This window comes from Sphaeramia orbicularis, chromosome 17 (genome assembly GCF_902148855.1).
Source record: "Sphaeramia orbicularis chromosome 17, fSphaOr1.1, whole genome shotgun sequence".
In the NCBI taxonomy this organism is placed as follows: domain Eukaryota; kingdom Metazoa; phylum Chordata; class Actinopteri; order Kurtiformes; family Apogonidae; genus Sphaeramia; species Sphaeramia orbicularis.
In genome coordinates, this window is record NC_043973.1 from 6,054,340 (window position 1) to 6,075,770 (window position 21,431).

At 38.6% G+C, this 21,431-nt stretch overlaps 1 protein-coding gene across 4 annotated transcripts in view; it reads right to left on the minus strand.

The window, feature by feature from the left end:
- LOC115437778 (nuclear receptor coactivator 2-like) overlaps window positions 1–21,183 on the minus strand; it is an 83,184-nt gene extending 62,001 nt beyond the window's left edge. For 2 of the 4 annotated variants that reach the window (XM_030161116.1, XM_030161115.1), the window contains exon 1: window positions 20,965–21,183. The gene's annotated coding sequence lies outside the window, so the exon portion shown is untranslated. The remainder of the gene's footprint in view (window positions 1–20,964) is intronic. The other 2 variants (XM_030161119.1, XM_030161117.1) reach the window with 1 other exon arrangement.
- Window positions 21,184–21,431: the final 248 nt, after the last annotated feature.

Below are 21,431 nucleotides of genomic sequence, written 5' to 3' on the forward strand. Positions count from 1 at the left end.
CCTATTAACTTTACATAGCTGTCATCTAAAGAGATTATCTGAGTTCAGCAGCTTTTTATGACAGCAGCATCCCCCACAGGAATATAGGGCTACATCTCCCAGTTTGAACATATCATGCTTTTTTTATGTTCATCTGGCATTAAAAGTTTGTCCAAACTAGAGTTTTAACAAGTTAAAGGTCTTTTGGTCTACAGCTTTTGCAGCAGTGGATAAGTGCCAGAGACTTTTCACACCTACACTGTTTTTAGTTGGGTCATCAGAAATTGATTTCCACTTGCAGAGTAGTAGCACCAGCAGGTAGCTGTGACTGTTAAACTGCAAATGGTGTGCTCAAGACCCATTTCATGTTTTGCCCCAGACAACTTTGACTAATATGTGGAGCAGAATGTTTTCACATTCTCATTTTCTCACATTTATATTCTCATTTGATGCAAGTCAGTTTGAATTCAGCTCAGGTTTATTTATACAAGACCAAATCAAAAGTAAAAATAATCTCAAAGCACTTATTTTCTTCTCTGTGAGAAGAAAACAGGATAGGCTTTTTGCCTTTCACAATGCAAATAAATAAATCAATCAATCACAATTTGTGGAACTGATATCATATAAACAACACTGTATGATTAGTTGAAAAAGTAATATTATAACAATGAACTAAGGATAACACATGGAATAGTATGACCACACAAATAGACCAGGGTTACAAAATGTGTATAATATATAATATTCACCATCAAATATTCAGTATTTTCTTTCAAAAATGGTTCAGTATACAGAGAGAAGCCAGACTCATTGGGAACTGTTGTGGAGAGATCTCTCCATAAAATGTAGGATATTTTGGACAATCATCCATGTCACAACATCCTAAACCAAGAAGCAGCTGTGCTAAGATCACTAAGATCTAGGACATCATCCTTCATCAATATTGGAATCAGATTGTTGTCAATGGAAGACAGACTGGGGACTGAATTGAAGATATATTGTAAAAATACTCTATAGAATAGTATAGACTATGTGAAATATTCTGAAAGTAGTTCACTGATCACTGGTTTTGATTGCCAATTTCTGTCTCTTTTTTTGAGCTGCCATTAAGTTTTTTCTGGGGATAAATAACCTGTAAATATATCATTAATCTGTTCCATATATATTAAAGCCTTAACCCTTACCCTAATATAAACCCAAATCTACATTTAACACTAGAATTTTTGGCCTGTCCACATTAAGTGCGTTTGATACCACTAAAATGAAGTGACAATTTTGAAAAACTTTGTGTTGTGTATCCGTATGGAAAGCAAAGAGATTAGAAAATGATATAACACTTAAATTCATGCATACACTGTTGCTATAACGAATATGCACCTAAAATACCAAATATAGATCATATACTTCAGTCAGTGTTTTATCTGCAATAGATCACAGTCAGCACAGATACGTGGAGACAGACAAGTGTACCGGTGTTGTGGTGAAATTAATATAATATGATGAACATAATTCATACTTCAAGAACCAAAACCAACAATAATTTAACTTAGGTTTATAACTTAAAGAGCAGCTCATCTTAATGACAGACTAAAGCCTCACCATCTGCTGCATCCCATATTACTGTGCAACGGTCCACAGTGACCACAGATTAAATCCAACACAAACTATTTTTCACAAACTGTTTTTCTGAGTTTGCAACAGGTTCTAGTCATTTTGTCATTGTAGTGTGTCTAGATATATTCAGTAAAACAAAGATCTTGTGAACAGAATTGGCTTCTTAAACAGAGGGGGAAACTACTGTTTAGAAAAATAACCATATTAGGGTGAAACAGAAAACATTTCAATCAATAAATCAATGTCTGAAATAGACAAAGGTGCAAACACTCACAAACATCTGGAAAGACACATATGGTCTTGCCTCGCAAAGACATGCACACACGGAATGAACACGAATGTAGCCTGTGGAAAAAAAGCCTTGTTCTGTGTTCAGGCTGATACTAATGCAATCACAGTAGCCAAGAGCTGCACAAAGTGAAGCCAATTGGAAAATAATTTGAGCTGAGAGAAAAGATGAGGCCAGAGGGTCAAAGCAGCCATTAAGGAATTAAAGCTGAGGACCGAGCCCTGGCTGCTTAAGTGGACTCCAGCCTCTCTTCTGATCCTGGGTTTGGGTTTTAGGAAAAACACAGCCAGTAATTGAGGAAAGCTGTCATAGGTGTATACTAGGCATGATCCAGGTCTGTGATTATACTTTGGTGCAGAGTCCCGATACAAAATGTGAAACTTTTTGTTGTGTTAACTGAAGAGAAACTCATTTTGGACATTACTGACATATTTTGACAGTATCTGAAGAAGTAAACCGTAGTCTACATGTAGTTATGTCAAATTTATCTGTGACGCTGCAGTGTGTTGTCTCATATGTGCCAACAAAATTTTATAATTAATACTAATTGCTTTTACACTCTATCCTAAGTGTAAAGCATCAGTTTCAGTTAGACTCACTGCATGAGCTCAGAACCCAGATCAGCAAATTACAGACTGACATCTGACATCGTCATTTCAACAGTTATTATTTCTTCAACAGTAGCAAAAGAACATTTTATACATGTTGCTCTGAAGGCAACACTAGTGTATGCTGCATCAGGAGTACTATCTTAACAGTAAAAATGCAATGCGCTCTGGGTCAGACAAAGACAACCTGTGCTGTGTCAGGAGATGTATAGACTGTTATCAGTGGTGGCAATAATAGTCAAGTAATTACCCCGCCCCCCCGAAGGGGAGGCAAGGGGTGTTGTTTTCGGTTCGGTTTGTTTGTTTATAAACTTCAACAACACTCTAGCAGCAAAAGTATTGGTTGAATTCATACCAAATTTGATTTATAGATTGCTAGTGACCTAGAATAGATCTCATTACATTTTGGTGAAAGTAGGTCAAAATTTCAAATTTTTTTTATGAATTTTTAAAATCTTTTGTTTTTTCCCCATTTACTTATAATAGGCGAAATTTCACATGTCTGTAGCAGCAAAACCATTGGTTGAACTCAAACGAAATTGACTTTATAAATTGTCAGTGACCCCGAATGGATCTCACTACATTTTGGGAACAGTAGATCAAAGTTAAAATTTTTAATGAATTTTTAAAATCTTCCCATCTACTTATAATGGGCGAAGTATGTGCAAGGGGCAGGATTTGTTGTGCCTGGCACCACTTGTTTATCATTTACTCATTTCCACCAAGTTATCTAATTATTATTTGCATTAACAATAATTAACGAATGAATAGTTTTGGCATCACTGAGGAAATCAAGGAAAAAATCCATAGTTTTCTTGCACTACTTTGTAATTCAAGTGCTCTGAGGGAACACAGTCTACCCACTTACGTGGACTCAGGCAAAAATGTTCAGGCTGTAGAAAATCTACCCTGTGATGCAGACTCTAATTAGGCCTGAGCCCAGACATACATGTCGGCCAGGGCCTATTAAAATCGCATGGTTCCGTTATTTATTTATTTATTTTTCTCTCTCGCCACTTTGAACGCAAATTTGACCCCCTGAACATTGACGAAGAGTCAATTTTATTTGATTAAAAATTCAAGCCCTGCGAAAATTTTTTTAAATTTGAAGTCACAAAGAAAAAATATCGCAAAATGACTCGGTAGCACCCCCTCAAAAATCAAAATACATTACGCGGATGGGCGCCCTCCCCAAATTTTTTTCATCATACAAACATGAAACTTGGCACAGACATTGCCCATGGTAGGACAAGTAAAAAATTACATTATGGCCCAGCCCTAAACCCAACAGGAAGTCGGCCATATTGGATGGAAGTGTGGACCTCTAAAATGCTACCCCTCATACTTTCATCATCTCCCCCTAGGGTTTACATCCAATTTGGACCAAACTGGGTGAAAATCACCTACACACGTGTGATCAAAAGTTATCACCTACATTTTTGATCAAATGTTGGGCGTGGCTGTGATGACCTCACAATAAAGCGGCCATTTTCAGAAGTATATAAGTGTGTATATCTCGCACAGACAGTGTCAGATTGAGTTGGACCCAATGTAACATTTGTGCAGAATGACAACCTGGACACGATGATATGTAACTTGTATAGTTGGATCGTAAAATGGCTCTCTGGCACCCCCTACATTTTTTGAATGGGAGTGAAAAAAATTTATTGACACAGGAAAAAGAAATTTGGCACACACATCCCTCACGCCAAACTGAACCAAAAAGCCAATGAGGACACACCCATATTTACAATTGTGTTTCCATGACAACACCAAAACTGTTCCATTCAAATGAATGGGGTTTTGGTACAACGACTCTATTGACGAAAAACTCTCTATGTTCCACTAATGGTACACACATGGAAAATTACACTGTGGAAAAGTAGAATTTTCCAGCAAGAAGAATTTTCAAAATATTGAAAAGTGACTTGGCCACACCCCCTCAAAATATGCAAATACACTGCATGAATGGGAACCCGCCCAAAAAAAATTTCAATGTAGAAAGATGAAACTTGGTCCAGACATAGCTCATGGTAGGACAAGTAAAAAATTATATTATGGCCCCGCCCTAAAAGCAACAGGAAGTTGGCCATATTGGATGGAAGTGTGGACCTGTAAAATCCCACCCCTCATACTTTCATCATCTCCTCCTAGGGTTTACATCCAATTTGGACCAAACTGGGTGAAAATCACCTACACACATGTGTGATCAAAAGTTATCACCTACATTTTTGATCAAATGTTGGGCGTGGCTGTGATGACCTCACAATGAAGCGGCCATTTTTAGAAGTATAAAAGTGTGTATATCTCACACATACGGTGTCAGATTGAGTTGGACCCAAAGTAACATTTGTGCGGAATGACAACCTGAACATGATGATATGGAACTCGTATAGGTGGATTGTAAAATGGCTCTCTGATGCCCCCTACAGTTTTTGAATGGGAGTGATAAAATTTTTTGACATAGGCAAAAGAAATTTGGCACACACATCCCTCATGCCAAACTGAACCAAAAAGCCAATGAGGACACACCCCTATTTACAATCGTGTTGTCATGACAACATCAAAACTGTGCCATAGAAATGAATGGGTTTTTGGCAGAATCCCACCCCTCATACTTTCATCATCTCCTCCTCGGGTTTACATCCAATTTGGACAAAACTGGGTGAAAATCACCTACACACATGTGTGATCAAACGTTATTATCTACATTTTTGATCAAATGTTGGGAGTAGCTGTGATGAGCTCACGATTCAACAGTCATTGTCAGAAGTATAAAACTATGCTTATCTCGCAGAATGCCGGATGGAGTCCATGATACAGTGTCCTCTCACTGTCGGTGCCCTTGGCGGTCACGCGGGGAGGTGGTCGCACGGGAGGGCGAGGGCCTTAACACCGCTTGCGGTTTTAATTATAGGTGTTTTCTGACAGGTAAGGGGTTAAATACATAATTGACAGCTGTAATTATAGATCATTGCTCAGATTTCCTTAGACATAACCCTATTGCTCTACTCTGTGGCTTCACACAGACGCTTGGTGGGAGTGTTTTAATTTTTCCATAACAGTATGATTTGTGTCAGGTTCAACTATCTTTAAATGTAATCTGTATCTGATTTCATCTGATTTAGACTGAGGGGAGAAAGTGGCTAAAACATGGGATTTATTTTAAATTCTTTCACTTTTTCCCCTTGATTTTGCCTCCTGCGGCTCAGGACAAAACTAAGTCTTCTAACAGTCTTTTAAGACATAAATATTTTGTATGTATGATGATAATTATCAGTATTGGCTGAACATAATGTGCATGCACTTGAAAACCCTTGGCCTTCAGTCCACGCCAAAGTTTTTGCACATACATGGGCAGCTCTGGCTCAGTTGGTAGAGCGGGTCGTCCAATGACCAAAGGGTCGGCCAAAGGTTCGAATCCTGGCTCCAACTGTCCACATGTCGAAGTGTCCTTGTGCAAGACACTGAACCCTAAAATTGCTCCCAGTAGGGCCAGGCAGCGCCTTGCATGGCAGCAGTCACCCACTGCAGTCACCCACTGGTGTATGAATGTGTGTGTGAATGGGATGAATGCGAGGAATTGTAAAGTGCTTTGGGCACTATGAAGGAAATGTGCTATATAAGTTCAGTCCATTTTACCATACAGATGAACAGACGATGTGCTGGACGCCCCCCTGTTCATGGACCTCAATCTGTTCTCAATACAGACCTCGGTACATAATTCTACAATGACAGTCGCTTTACTGTTCCTCTAACTCCACACTCAACCATTAGTATCACCTATGGCTGAGTGTGGATCCAAGTTAATAATCCTAGACCGACTGGCTTCTGTGACCCGCCTCAGTGAGCCTCTGCTGACCAGACAGTCCAGGTGCCCAGTTCCTCCGCACTGTGGGTACGAGTTTGAGGCCGAGGTTTTCCCCACCCTTCCTCCGGAGCCCTCCCATGCTACAACTATTACAAGCAAGATTGAGATGCTCAGTATCCCCCAGGGGCTTGCGAGATGGAGCTGGTCACGCCTCTACATCATCGGCACCTGGGTCAGATACTTGCGGTCCTGTTCTGAAAAATCGATCTCATCCACTATTACATGATTACGCAAAATGTTAAAAAAAAAAAAAAAAAAAATCTATCTAAAATCCATCAAATTGATTTTTTATCCAGCCCTAGACCTGTATGTGGAAGATGTTTCGATAAAGCTGTGAGAAAGTGAACATGAGCTCTCCCCCCTGCAGTTGAGAACCACTGGTGCATGCCAATGTGTTTGCACGTACATGGACAAACAGACAGCAAGACAGACAGACAGACAGGCAGATGACCAACTGATGACAATACCCTGCAGCCAGTGTGGCCGAGGGTAACAAAAATGTTTCTAGTGAGAACATTTTAGACTATTCCACCCAGTTCAGCTGTTAGTTAACACTACTGCACTGACAGATATTAATAATTAGGGTGCTGATGCTTACATTTAGAACTACTACTACTAATTTCTAAAAACAAAAATACTCTGAAAATGAACCTTAAATAAATGAAAAAGCAAGCAGAGCTTACTAATACCCCTGCTCGGTCACACAACACTTTGCCCCTCCTGTTCACTGATACCCTGCTTACTCAGGGATTAATTTTGAGACTTAACTTATAATGTTTTCAAAAACCTTTAAAAAATTTGTACAAAAATATATTCAGAAAATGAAATCCAGCCATTAAACTGTGCACTGCAACTCTCCTGGTGATAAAGAACATGTGTGTCAAATTTGAAAAGCATCAAGTGAATAGTGTCCAAGAAATGGAATGGACAAATTTTCTAAGTGGAAATTTTAAAAAATTTGTAAAAAGTCCAAAAATTTTAATTCGGGCATCTAACTGGCCACTGCATCTCTCCAAGTGGTAAAGAACATGTGTGGCGAATTTGAAAATCATTGTGTGTAATCATTTATCCACAAATGGACTTTCAGGTCTGTCAGGCTTTGAAAAAATATTGTGCACTCTCTACTTCCTCGTTTGTTCCAGGTGACAGGCAGCACACAGGTTTCAGATTACAGCCTCATGGAGGTCAGGTATAGGGAGTTAGAGCAGAAAGGAGGTGCCTATTCCTTCATGAATAGATGCAATGTTCATTTTAGCCTTTCACTGTCATTGGCCTCTGAAAATTATATGAAAAGTGCAGAAAAATAACACAATGTTCAGGAAACTAAACTACAAAAAAGCCTGGACGACAGGGAATAGCTGGAAAACATAATTTACAGAACAGACCTAACCTCACAAAATAGGAGATGTCATGGGAGTAGAGCACATATGGGCTGTTATTAAAGCTGTGAGTCACCCTCTGAGCTCAGCTTGCAGAATAACTGATGTTTTGAGCACAGAACAAAAATGAAACTGCCATGCAGCCTGATATAATGACTGACAGCACAAAACAAATGTGTTTTTGCAAGGACAGTGAAGGGGCAGAGAAACTGCGTAATAAATAAACATTAATATAAATATCAAAAATGGCACAACCAATATTATATATTTTTTTGACTTTCCAATGTTAAAATTGAAAGAAATCCAGAATTCTAATGTAATGGTCTATTTAATTTGGCCCCCTTGACAACAGCATCACATCCCTTTTGCAGAGAAACACAATAATGCACTAGCATTCTGGTCTCACTGCATCATTAGGAACTAAGAGTGTCTTTACCCTGGCCTTCTCGTCTGTCTGCCCCGTAACTGCAAGCCTCACAATTATCAACAATTCCACCTGGAAAATGGTTCTAGCATATAATGGCTTTCATAACATCAAATAACATTAAGTCAAAATTAACAAAAACATTAACCAAATATCAACAAAATGAGAAAAGTAATGACAAAATAATAAAAAAACAAACAAACAAAAAAACAACTAAAAAAACAAACTAGTAAACTCACCAAGGTAAGTTATTCCCCCAAATTTGATATTGCTAATGCTAATATCATTTGATAGATAATAGTCTTAAAGTATGGCACATGCGCACATGTCAAGGCATCATAATAATGAAGTTTAGCCAAAATTTAGTCAGGACAACCAACTGCCTTTACAAGATTTCTATGTCACAATCACAGTTTCCCAATCAGTTGATTTCCATCTTCATCCAATCACACTTTGACACCTTCCCTGTTAGCCCATCAAACATGAGCTGTAACATTTCTACATTTTCCATCACTCCACTCTCATTCACCTGTCACTTGTTTTTTGGCTCTAGTGATTCTACTAATTCATCGCTATCATCTGGTCCTGGTTTAACTTTCTGAAATCTTTTGGCATCTCATCAGCTTCATTCTTCTCCACCACTTCCACTAGTGCCTAGGCTTCAGGGGATTTTTCTCCAGAATTCACATGGTGGTCGTTTTAATGGGGTCTAAGCACCAAAGTCCATTCCTTTTTACCATCATATTTTAATATACATATATCGAAAGCTTTCTAGTTCTCTCCTGACTGAAATACAAATAAGAACTTCAACTTTGTGGCACTGTAATCAGTGGAATGAACCTTAAAAGTCTTGGTGCCCTATACAATTTGTTTATTCAGGGGTAATTATGCTTCATTTGTCCTCAGTCAAACACAAGTTGTCTATCACTGGGTCACCTTAACAACCAACCAGTACCCCTGCCTAGCCGCCTGGCAGGCTTATTTATTTTACTGAACTGCTGTAAACTTTTTTCTGACACCGGTGTGCTGGAATGGAAAGCAAACACCCTTCTGTGTGCTCTCATGACAGTTGCTGTAAACTGCAAGCAGTTCACATTCTGAGCAACCAATGTCAACAAATGCTCCTTATTGGCTAAACAAGCCCCAAAAGCCCAACTGTATCCCTTCTGATCTCCACAACTGAGAGTACTTTGGTAACATCTTACAATAAATTAGAAATAACAACTGTAATAGAACATGATACCATCCATAATAACCTCCACTAAAATTAGAGCTGATAGATGCCATAAGTAAACAGTGTTGAACAGCTAATGAATGTCATTCATGACTGCCCATAATGAGCCATTATATACAAAATAAATATGAAAAATATTATTATTAATATAGTAATTGTTGTTAAAGATTCTTATTATATCACAAGTCACATGAGCAGTCCATAGATGAAATTTGACAGGTTGTACACATAGTTAATCCCATCCCAGCTGGATGGATAATTCCTGTCCTAAATTAATCACATTTTTAGGGGCAAAACTAACTTTCCTAAAAAGTTTTCTAAACTTAGCACCTATGTCTAAAGTATCAGGCCTAAACTTGGTCCCAAGTAGAAACTTGGACCCATGGCCTACACCTAACAGGAGGTCTGCCATCTTTGAAAATTTATTTGAAAATGCCCTTTCAGATGTTGTACTTTAATAAATGGATAACACAGAATTAACCCCATTGATTTGTACTTGTATTACACTTCATTCCAACACTTTGTGAAGAAAATTCTGAAATGTTGAGTGTTTGTTCAATGGTGTTGCCATAGAAACATGGTGAATTTCACTGATTCATCATTAATTGCTAAAGAGTGAAGCCCTACATAATTTCAGAAATCAAGGTATGGGGATTCCCCTCAACATACCAAACTTGGTAGATGCATCAGGTCCAGACCTGAGAGAAAGCACTTTGCCTTGAAAGTGAAGCCATGTCTCTAAAAAGCTTGGCCTTCCATAGACTTACACTGAACTTCTCTATAAAAATAATAAACTAATTATTTTTCATGAGTCAGTCTGATCTCTTTAGTTTTATTTGAACTCACTTCTCGTCTGTCTTTAAATTATTGCTCTATTGATATAAGTTTAGGACAAGTAGAAGCTTTGACATGTGCTGTGTGGATTTTGATTGACAGGTGTGATTGACAACTCACATATCTACTGCCTTTGGACTTTTGGAGCTGTCATGTACTGAATACAGAGTATTGCAACAATTTGGTTAGCAGATCACATATGAAAAAACCCATACTTTGACTGACTAACAGCTACTGTAGTATTCAAACAATTAGAAAAAATATCTTAGAAATGATGAAGAATAGTTTCCTTTTCGTGACAATTAATTTTCTTTGTTCCTCTGCAAAGTGTGATAATTTTACTTCCCTGGTTTCTTGCAGAATAACAGTTATACAGAGAGCCAACATAAAGATGAAAAAGAATTCCTATCTTGAGGAGGAGTGAGGATGAAGACAGTATTAAAACACATTTGACAGTATTAAAACACATTTGAACCATTTTATAAAAGTTTTGCTTACAGAATACTTAGCCATCAATGGCTCATCACTGTATGTGAAGCTTCATGTATTGTGAGAAGCCAGCTGATTATAGCCTGGGATCAATAATACTGAACACGCCTGCCTGGATGCGAACTGAATTGTGAGTTCACTCAGATGTGCACAGATACATGAATACTCTACCATGTGCACAGGATTAGACATAACAGATCAAATGTGTTTACCCATCTACACCAATTTATACATGCAACATAATCATACCTCAAGGCTAATGATGTTCATTTTGTCTTCTGTTAATGTAATTATACTTTTTTTTTCTTTTGTTCAGACCAGGTATAGTTTTTAGATGTTACCTGCTTGATAGTTTCGACAGTGACTCCAGTCGAATGACGCTTCTGAGGAAGACTGGAGTCACAGTCAAGTAGGTAACATCTAAAAACCTTGTCTGAACAAAATAAAAAAGAAAAGTATAATATCACCCCTCAGTCTCACTCCAGTACAGAACAATAACACTCAAAATGGCAACAACTGTAAACATATTACTGTATGAACCTCATATGTCAGCAGCATTTCTGTCCAAAATCTGTTCGGTGGTTAATGCATTGCACCCATAAATGTGCAAAATTCTCCATCATTTGTGTATGGAAAAACAAAGTGAAGCTGCCAGAGCTGGAGTGGAGAGAGGTTAGCTTTGTTTACTGTCAGTGGCACTTTGCTCTCTCATCAAACCCAGAGTTGCACTACATTCAACACTGAACAAAAGCCAGATCTGGACACAATCTCCTCTGTGAATCTCGCTGGACTGAAAGCTAAGGCTGGAATGAACTAACAAGGATCTATGCTGGAAATTAAGTACCTCAATTCTTCACTTAAAACAGAAGTGTGATGCTAAAATGTGTGCATAAGTCTTTATTCAAAATAAAACGTAATTTGGGCTCTATTTGTAGCATGTGGCTAACCATTAACCAAAAAACGCATTTCCTATTTCCTATTTTTATCACAGGGTTTTTTTGGTGTAATGGTGTAATATGGGAAGCCCATTTAAATTCCATGTAAAAATCCATGCAATCCAAACACATTCACATCTGCTTACATGTTGTAGCATGGGTTTGTTTGTTCCAAAACCACATCCCCCATGTCTATCACATATTCACGATTCCCCGACAAATGCCCACAGGACAAATGCCCACAACCTTACTGAAAAAAGAGACAAATGCCCACAATTTGTAGTATGGCATTATTCCAATGGGGGAACTATATGAAGCATGCAAATACTGCAGATATTTTAAGTACATACGTACTGCAGATATCTACATATATAATCAGTATTCAGTTGTTAAGCAACAATAGTCCAGATAGTTATGTCATTGTAACATTATTGATACAGGATCTGAATTAAGCCTTTATGATGTGTGAATACATTAAAATAATGCAAAAGGACAGTTTAATTTTGATTTCTTTTTCTGGAGAATGTTTTATGAATACTCAGAAGCTACATGTACACACACACACACATACATATTATATATATATATATATATATATATATATATATATATATATATATATACACATTATATATACATATACATATTTATATATAAAAACACACACACATATATATATATATATATATATATATATATATATATATATATATATATATATATATATATATATATATATATATATATATACACACACACACACACACACACACACACACACAGGGTGGGGAAGCAAACTTTACAATGAACATTTAGTTGTTTTTTCTCAGCAGGCACTATGTCAATTGTTTTGAAACCAAACATATATTGATGTCATAATCATACCTAACACTATTATCCATACCTTTTCAGAAACTTTTGCCCATATGAGTGATCAGGAAAGCAAACGTCAAAGAGTGTGTGATTTGCTGAATGCACTCGTCACACCAAAGGAGATTTCAAAAATAGTTGGAGTGTCCACAAAGACTGTTTATAATGGAAAGAAGAGAATGATTATGAGCACAACTATTACGAGAAAGTCTGGAAGTGGAGGAAGCAACAAAAAACGTACCAAAGCTTTTATTAAAGCTCTCAAATCCAAAATCCTAAAGGATCCAACCAAATCCATGAGAAAAATGGCAATTGAACTTGAGGTAGACAACAAGACCATTAGAAATGCAGTAAAATATGATTTGAAGTTAAAATCTTACACAAGAACACCAAAACACTTGTTGACAACAGCAACAAATCCAACTTTAGCAATTTTTGGGATTCATGTTTATGGCCACCTTCTAGCCCAGAGCTAAACCCTCTGGATTCTGCTATTTGGGGCGTTTAAGAAGATGCTACCAATAGAACATCACACAGCAATGTCGACTTTCTTAAAGATTACTATTAAAGAAGAATGGGAGAGGTTGTCACCCGAATATTTGAGGAACACTTGCGCAAGTTTCAGGAGGCGTGTGAAGGCAGTTATTGAGAAAGAAGGAGAACACATAGAATAAAAACATTTTCTATTATGTAAATTTTCTTGTGGCAAATAAATTCTCATGACTTTCAGTAAACTAATTGGTCATACACTGTCTTTCAATCCCTGCCTCAAAATATTGTAAATTTTGCTTCCCCACCCCGTATGTGTGTACATATACATATATACATATATACATATATACATATATATATATATATATATATATATATATATATATATACACACACACACACACACACACACACACACACAAACAAACATACATACATATACATACATACATATGGACAGTTAAATTTAACATGTAAATGCAAATACAGATTTTTCTTACGTGGGACTTTAACATATTCTTTAAGTTTATAACTCGTCGAAGTGAATATTTCACATTTGAATCCTCAGGCGATGGGACTTGTAGTGTTTGTTTAATTTAACATGTAATATTTTTCCTCAGTAGCTATGAATATGTCTACATACGGAGGTGATGGGATATCACAGGTCCTGTTTTTTGCATTTCCTTACTAACAATGTATATAATTTTGTCACTTTTGTTGCTAATAAAATATTATGAAATAAAGTTGTGGGCATTTGTCTCTTTTTTCATTAAGGTTGTGGGCAATTGTCTTGTGGGCATTTGTCTGCGCACCCAATAAAGTGATCTGAAGTCTGAAGTCAAAACAAAAGTCTAAATCATGATTTAGCCAGTAGATGAGCTTGTTGATTTGTATATAGTGCGGGGCAGTCACATCCAATCAGAACTACCAGAATAACGACAGATACTTGTGGAGATGTACTCTGTCTTAAAGACACAGGTTAATGCCAGGTCCAAAAAGAGCCATACTCATGGGCATTTGATGAGTCCAGCTCTGGTCAGCGCTGATGGAAACACAACACCCAGGTGTTTTTCACCTCCTCTTGTCACTGCAGCTAGGTAAAAAAATTCAATTTGATAAATTTTAGATTGATTTCATTTTGCGTAATCAGTACTACTGACAGGGAGGCATGGCCAGCTCCATCTCGTGGACCCCTAGGGGAGACAGAGCATATTGATCTCGCTCACAACGGTTCTGGCACAGGAGGAATGCAGAGGAAGGGTGGGGAGAACACCTCTGTGGGAGGTCCTCCTGGCCTCAAACTCAAACCCGCAGTGCGGAGGAACTGGCCACCTGGACAGTTTAGTCGGCAGAGGCTCTCAGAGGGTCACGGAAGCCATTTGTTCTACAAATATTATCACCTATGGCTGAGTGTGGATTTAGTTAGAGGAAGTTAGAGGAATAGTAAAGTGACAGTCACAGACCACTACCCTCCCCACCCCGCTCCAACCAACCAACAATTACGATGCAGCAGGGCTCTTCTTGTAACCTTCTCAATAATATGACTAGTCGGGAAAAAAAAGGATAAAAGACTTCCTTTAAAGGATTTTTATTGCAATCCTCCCAATTCCAATGACAGGCTATTTACAGGGTGTTAACAGAAAAAGGTAAAAAATAACAAAACCCTATTTACAGACTGACAAAAGGCACCCACAATGCACCATCAGCTCTACTTCACTTGAACAAAGCCAAAATGGCCGACATATAAAGGAAAAGCCCCTCCCACTGGGCGTGACACATAATGACAAATGACTCAAACATGACTATTTCTTGTAAAACTGCAAAAAGAATAAACATTGGAAAACAAAAAAAACAGAAAAATACTCCCTTTAACACCTCAACAGTGGATATGTCAAAAACCATTTTACCACAGAGAAATAAACATAAGTGACAACAACCAATTAAACAGTCAGGTGACCATTTTCCCGCTTGGCGTCCCCCTTTATTAAGCAGTGGAGATAGCTATGCCCCTGTTTGGCCGACTTGGTGTCTGACTGTGGGCAGTATGGACCCAACATTGCGTGGTGAGTGTAAAGTATGAATGTGTGTGTGTATGTTGGTGTGTAGAACTTAAGAGTGTGCACCCTCATATGAACTACAAGGAAATGGCGTGAAGAAAAGTACGTTGATGTTTATGAGTTATATAGAAAACCAGAACAGGGCTAAATTGTTTGGCAAGTAGCGGTTGGCATGTGTGTGTGTGACATGTACATATTGTGTGTGTGTGTGTGTGTGTGTGTGTGGTGGGTACAGGTGCAGTGTGTATTGTGTGAGTGTGTGAGTGCACGCTGTCAGCAGTCAGTGATGGGTACGCTCCATCACACAAGGATCGCTACCCCCCCCCCCCAGTGACTTTCTTGCACCAAAGGCCCAACATGATTATGTGTGTTTTCACACTGCATACCCAAATCCGAATCAGAGTACATTGGACCCCAAAGTCTGCTTAATTTTATCAATGTAAATGCAAACAAGTAAGTGCACGAGTACTGTACCAGAGTCCTGTTGAGAAGGTAGTCCTGGGTACGGACTGCGTGGACTCCAGTATGGTACGTTGCAGTGTAAAACCGATCTGTGCCCGAGAATGGACGTGATCTAATCACCATATTCTGACAACAGGCTAACAGACAGAAAAGTAGTGCCTGTCAAGACAAATGAATAGAACAGTCGCTCAGTTGATGACGTATGGGTTTGTCTTCTTCTGACTTCCAAATCTGTTGGACAGCGACAGAATTCCTTCCACATCACCACCTACTGTTTCGGCCCTGTAACACCCACTCGTACTCAGGCACGGGCCATGGTACATGCTTGTGAATGCAACATCTGCAGGAAAGATGTGAGTGTATCCAAGTACGACATGGATCTGGATACCCAGTGTGAAAACACCCAATGTTTCAGGGGGGCCAAAACTGGTAGCGATGCTCCAGGGTGATAGTAATAGCCTCAACGCTAGAAGCCACTCACTCTAACATAGACTTGAAGAAGCTTGGCTTTTACGTGACATTTTGCTTGGTTATGTTCTGTTTTATGTGCAGGGTTTAGCTGGGTTATTGTGTCTGAGGGTTAATTGTGTGTAGGATGATATTTATTGGCCTTTTTATTTTATTTTTATTTTCAGTAATTTACACCATTAGTGAGAGTTGAACAATGTCTATTTTATTTATTTAGTGTTACTTGTACTATGTCTTTGTCATTGTGAACTTAATGTAATAACAGAGAACTAGGGAACTATGTGGCAAAAATACTGGAAAGAAAAGGCTTTGATGCTATGAAAGAAATGTCAAAATGAAAGATTCAGCACATGTAAAATATCATAAATATATGTATAGGTTCCCCTTCTAATGACATGTCCACAGTTAATAAAATTTAATTCATTACAATGGGGGGGGGGTTGGGGTTCTGGAGTGATGAAAGGAGAACGGACATGAAAGGATGGGGGCTGGAGCTGGGACAGAGAGGTATGAGTGGAGCTGAGGTGTCGACGTGATGGGAGGCGGAACATACGGTGTGAGGTCCCACCCAATGCTGCTTGCAGCTTTATCTTTTTTTTTTGTTTTTGCTTTGTACAAGGATATTTGTATCTGCTGCAGTTTCACACTGTCTAACTGGCCTAGAGGTTAAACTCCACTCTCAGCTCACTGATTACCTTATCTGCAGAGGCAGCCAGCGTCTGCCTGTGACAAAACATAATGTCACAGCTCAGTAACTTCATCAAATACCTCTGTTACAGAAACAAATGTCATGTCTTGCTGTGTAAATACCAGCATCAACATTTTTGTACATGTACTGAAGAACCAACCCATGACACTGTGATTATTATATTGTGAATTTACCAACAGTATGAAAATGCTGTAAGTGTCCTCCAGATTTCCTTTACTCACTGAGAACCTCTTGCTTTCTGAATGAGTGTTAACAACAGTTGTTATCAAAGCAAAGTGGGTAAACAGTTGGCTGGTTAGACCTCAGGTGACAGAGAAACTACAGGCCTGCTGACTGTGCACTCTGAGTGAGTGAGTGAGTGAGTGAGAGAGAGAGAGAGAGAGAGAGAGAGAAGTCATTTATAACCACTCCCCCCATCCAACACACACACACACACGCACAGTGCCAAAACCACAACAATACATGACAGGTCAAAGTCCAAGTCTGACTAAGACACTCATGCACACAGTGAACATTAAAATGCATCACTGTATGCTCACAAACACTTTAAAAATACTGTCCCCCCCCTATTTATTTATTTATGTAGGAAAAATGAGTATATTAACCTAGAAATAATACAGTTTGTTGAGTTTCAAAGTTATAAAATTCATAACATCCAAACATACACTAAACATCCAAACATACACTAGTTTTGCATAATTATTCTAGTTATTTCATATTTCAATGTACCTTATTAAACACTTTTGTATTTAAAGCTGCGGGAGACTTTCATCACCAGTTTTTCATCAGATCTGTAAAACCCAAGTCATAGCCTAAGTATCACGAATCCGTTAGTCTGTCTGTGATTACTCACCTGAATCTCTTCCATCACAGTGAACAATTTCGAACTGTACTCCACCAAAAACAATCCATTTGTTTTCAAATAGAACCTTTCAGATGGGCATCTTTGGAATTTTGTCATGATGTGCACTGTGGGAAACGGAGCTCCAGTCATTTGCGCGTCGCATTTGACGCAGCTGCTGCTGCTAGGCCGCTGCGGCCTGGCACGAACCTCCGCTTCCCACAATACACACTGTGACAAATTTCCGAAAATGCCAGTTACCAACCGGCACTGTTTAGAAACAAATGGTTTGTTTATGGTGGAGAACACTTCGAAATTATTCACCGTGAGGGAAGAGATTCGGATGAGTAATAACAGAAAGACTTAAGAATTTGTGATACTTAGGCTATGACTCGGGTTTTACAGATTTGATGAAAAATTGGTGATGAAAGTCTCCCACAGCTTTATAATGTACGATAGCTTAAGTATCTCTCTTTTTTAGCTAAAATGTATAGTTTGTTAGTTTTTACTGTATGTGGTGCCTATTTTTTACCCAATATGTGCTACCTAATTCAACTAATGTAGCTATTTAGCAACTAATATGGCTTATGTTTTTATTGAATATCCAGCCGCTAATTTAACCTATGTCGGTTAAACCTATGTATTTTGGGGCAAATTTGTGGCAGATAATGTAGCTAATGGTTGTGGGGTGGGAATTGAAAACGAGTTCTGACTTAGAACCAGTTCCAATTGATCAGTTCCATCAAAATTGTACACCTCCAGCATTATTAATTCTTCTTAACGATTCTCTCATTTCCCAGCATGACGTTTTTTGGTTTTCCTTATGTCACAGCTCAGTGTTTAATCTACCCCTGCGTTCTCCGTCCTAGATGCATAAAATTAGAAAAGGACGCAAAGCAATATGAACAAATGAGTCCCAGTGGCTGCAAAGATAAAACAACATTCACGATAGTTTTTTCCCCACAAGTGGTCAATAAAAAATGTTTGTTCGCATTTTCCTGTGAGCCAGCCATTTAGTGTGTGGTTAGTAGTGCCATCCATGCATACCTCCATCCCATATATATATCTCTCTCTCAGTACGCACTCAGCACGCAGAGGTCGTAACACTGTGTTGTGAATTTGTCGATCTATGGAGTGAACACTGGTGAAATGATGCCACCAAAAAAGAAACTGATACAACAAAAACTATGGTTTGATAGGGATCTTCCCAGTTCAGGCTATACAATTGGTCTGTTTTGATGGTCACGGATCTCATCATCGTGATAACCCTTCCCCGGCCCCGCTGCTTCAGATCCTCACCTGTCAGAGAAACTATCTCAATATAGATACTCAGGACAAACTCATACGAGTTAAAATGGGGCCCAAATGAGTGAACTTCAGCTTTACAAAGGCACTTGATATATGGAAAAAAAAAAAAAAGGAGAGAAGGCTTTATGAACTGGAGGAAATTAAAAAGAAATCCAATGACTGACCTCCAGAGTAACTGGACCAGATGCCACTGTTGTGATTTGTCTATCACTCACCAGGCATGCCACCACTGACCACTCTGTATCATATCACCCTAACATGTTTTAAAATCATCATTCTCTCAGAATATTTACATTTGTTCATCTAACAGTTCAGGAAAATATGATTGTATTTCACTTTCTGTTTATGTGTGTACAATGGTGTATATGTGTGACATCGGGAATGATTTGAGATGGAAAATGGTCAAACAAGCTCCACTATGACCTGTCGAACTACTTTTTTTTCCCACTCAAAAAACCACTCACGAATGGATAGCAGAATTGATAAGGAATTGCATTGGTAAGCAGAATCGACATCAGCATTGATATTGATAAAATCCTATCAATTCCCACCCCCACTAATGGGGTTAATGTTTTCTTAACTTATATCTGGTGTAGGGATGCACCGATCCGATACCAGTATCGGGCATCGGCTCCGATACTCAGTGTGTGTACTCGTATTCGTACTCATAAAAGTAATACGATACAAATGCTCCGATACCACTTATGGCCGTGTGACATTCACAGTTAAGTGCAGCAGGTACGCAGCAGTGGAATAATGTGTGGGAAGTGTGAAGAGTGTGGAGATTTTTCAATATAAATGACGATGATAAAAGTGACACTGACTGCAAGTAACGTTAAAGACAGACAGATACGGACAGAGCGTTCTGTCCGTCCTCTGCGTACATTCCATCCGTTTTCTAGGTGCTGGCGGATGCGTACCCAAGACGGAGAATACCAGTGGGAACCGTGGAGGTAGAGGATCTGTTCAAAGAGCGACTGTGTGAGTGAGAGAAAAACTACTGACAGATTTATGACAACTACCCAGGGCTGGGCCGGGGGTACAGAGCGGTGCAGACTGCCGCCAGCGGAAGTGAATCGCTCATTTATCTTTACCCTACCTGCTGAAGCTTCGCTTTTAAACCTTGCTAGCAAAAACATTGCAATATTAGTATCACATTAGAGTTGCCTCTGTCGTCTCCATGTTTGTTATTACTGACTTTCTTCTCCTCAAAAAATTTTACTCTTCTTCATGGTATTTTTCCAGTATGGTTAATTAAGAGCGGTGCCCCTGGTGGATTAATTGAGAAACATTCCAACTCATTCCAACACATTAAATGTCAGTAGCAGCACCTTTTTACAGTCAGATTAATGACAATGACAATAAAGCACATTTACAAAAGGAACTAAGAACTGGAATGGGATTACTAAGTACTCGTATTGGTACTCGGTATCGGCAAGTACTCAAATGTAAGTACTCGTACTCACACTTGCTCTGGAAAAAAGTGGTATCAATGCATCCCTAATGAGGTGGCTATTTTTGAGTGTGGTGGCTAGTTCAACTAATGTAGGTAATTTTTAATGTAATTTGTGATAGACAATGTAGCAATTGTTATTTTTAACGTAATTTGTGGTAGCTAATTTAACTACTGTATGTAGTGTCTTTCAGCTAATTTATGGTACCTAATATAGCTAATTTTCCTTTGGGAACATTGTAGTGTTACATTTTCTCTCTTTGTATTGAAGCTGACCTGACATCACCCATGATTTCTTAAGTGTAAATAAAAGTTGACAGATATAGCAAAATTTTAATGGTATAACAAAAAATGCTTTTTTCTTCTAATTTAAAAATAAAGCAGTAACAGTATCTTGATAATACTGCTGAGTCAAAATACAGTGCTGAATCCCTCTCTGGTTCTCAAAACTTACTGAAAACAGAACACTCAGATCTAAGACTATTATTTTGTAGTGTAGTTTAAGACTCAGATGGTTAAAAGACACAGGAGTAAAAAAAAAAAAAAAATCACAGAAAATTATTCTAGATGTCAAACCTACTTCATGTGTAAGCCTACAGGCCGAGTCCACTTCTCTGTGTAACAGAACAGAGTCTAATAAGGACTTACTGCTGCTTTGGTTAAACCAGTCCATAACCAGTCGAGATCCAGTTGACCATCCCATGCCGGCTCAGCAATACACACAGGCATACAGTAAACACTATACTTCACAGCATACACACTAGCGCATTTCGTATTTCCCCTCTCTTCTGGGTGAGATTACCTCCCTGTGTGTGTGTGTGTGTGTGTGTGTGTGTTTGTGTGTGTCATCTGTGCCTAATGACAGCTGACTACATGCCACAAATCCTCTCTCTTCTATGTGCCTCCTCCCCCATCTCTCTCTCTCTCACACACACACACACACACACACACACACACACAGCTCCCTGACTCCTCCCACAACACACAAACACACTCCTCCCTTCTATTAACCGATGGTCAGTGAAATACTCTCTCTAACAGGCCATACTGAATGATTTACAGGATGCCTGCCTTTTAAAAGGGCAGACCTGCTTTACATGGAGACATTTGCACCA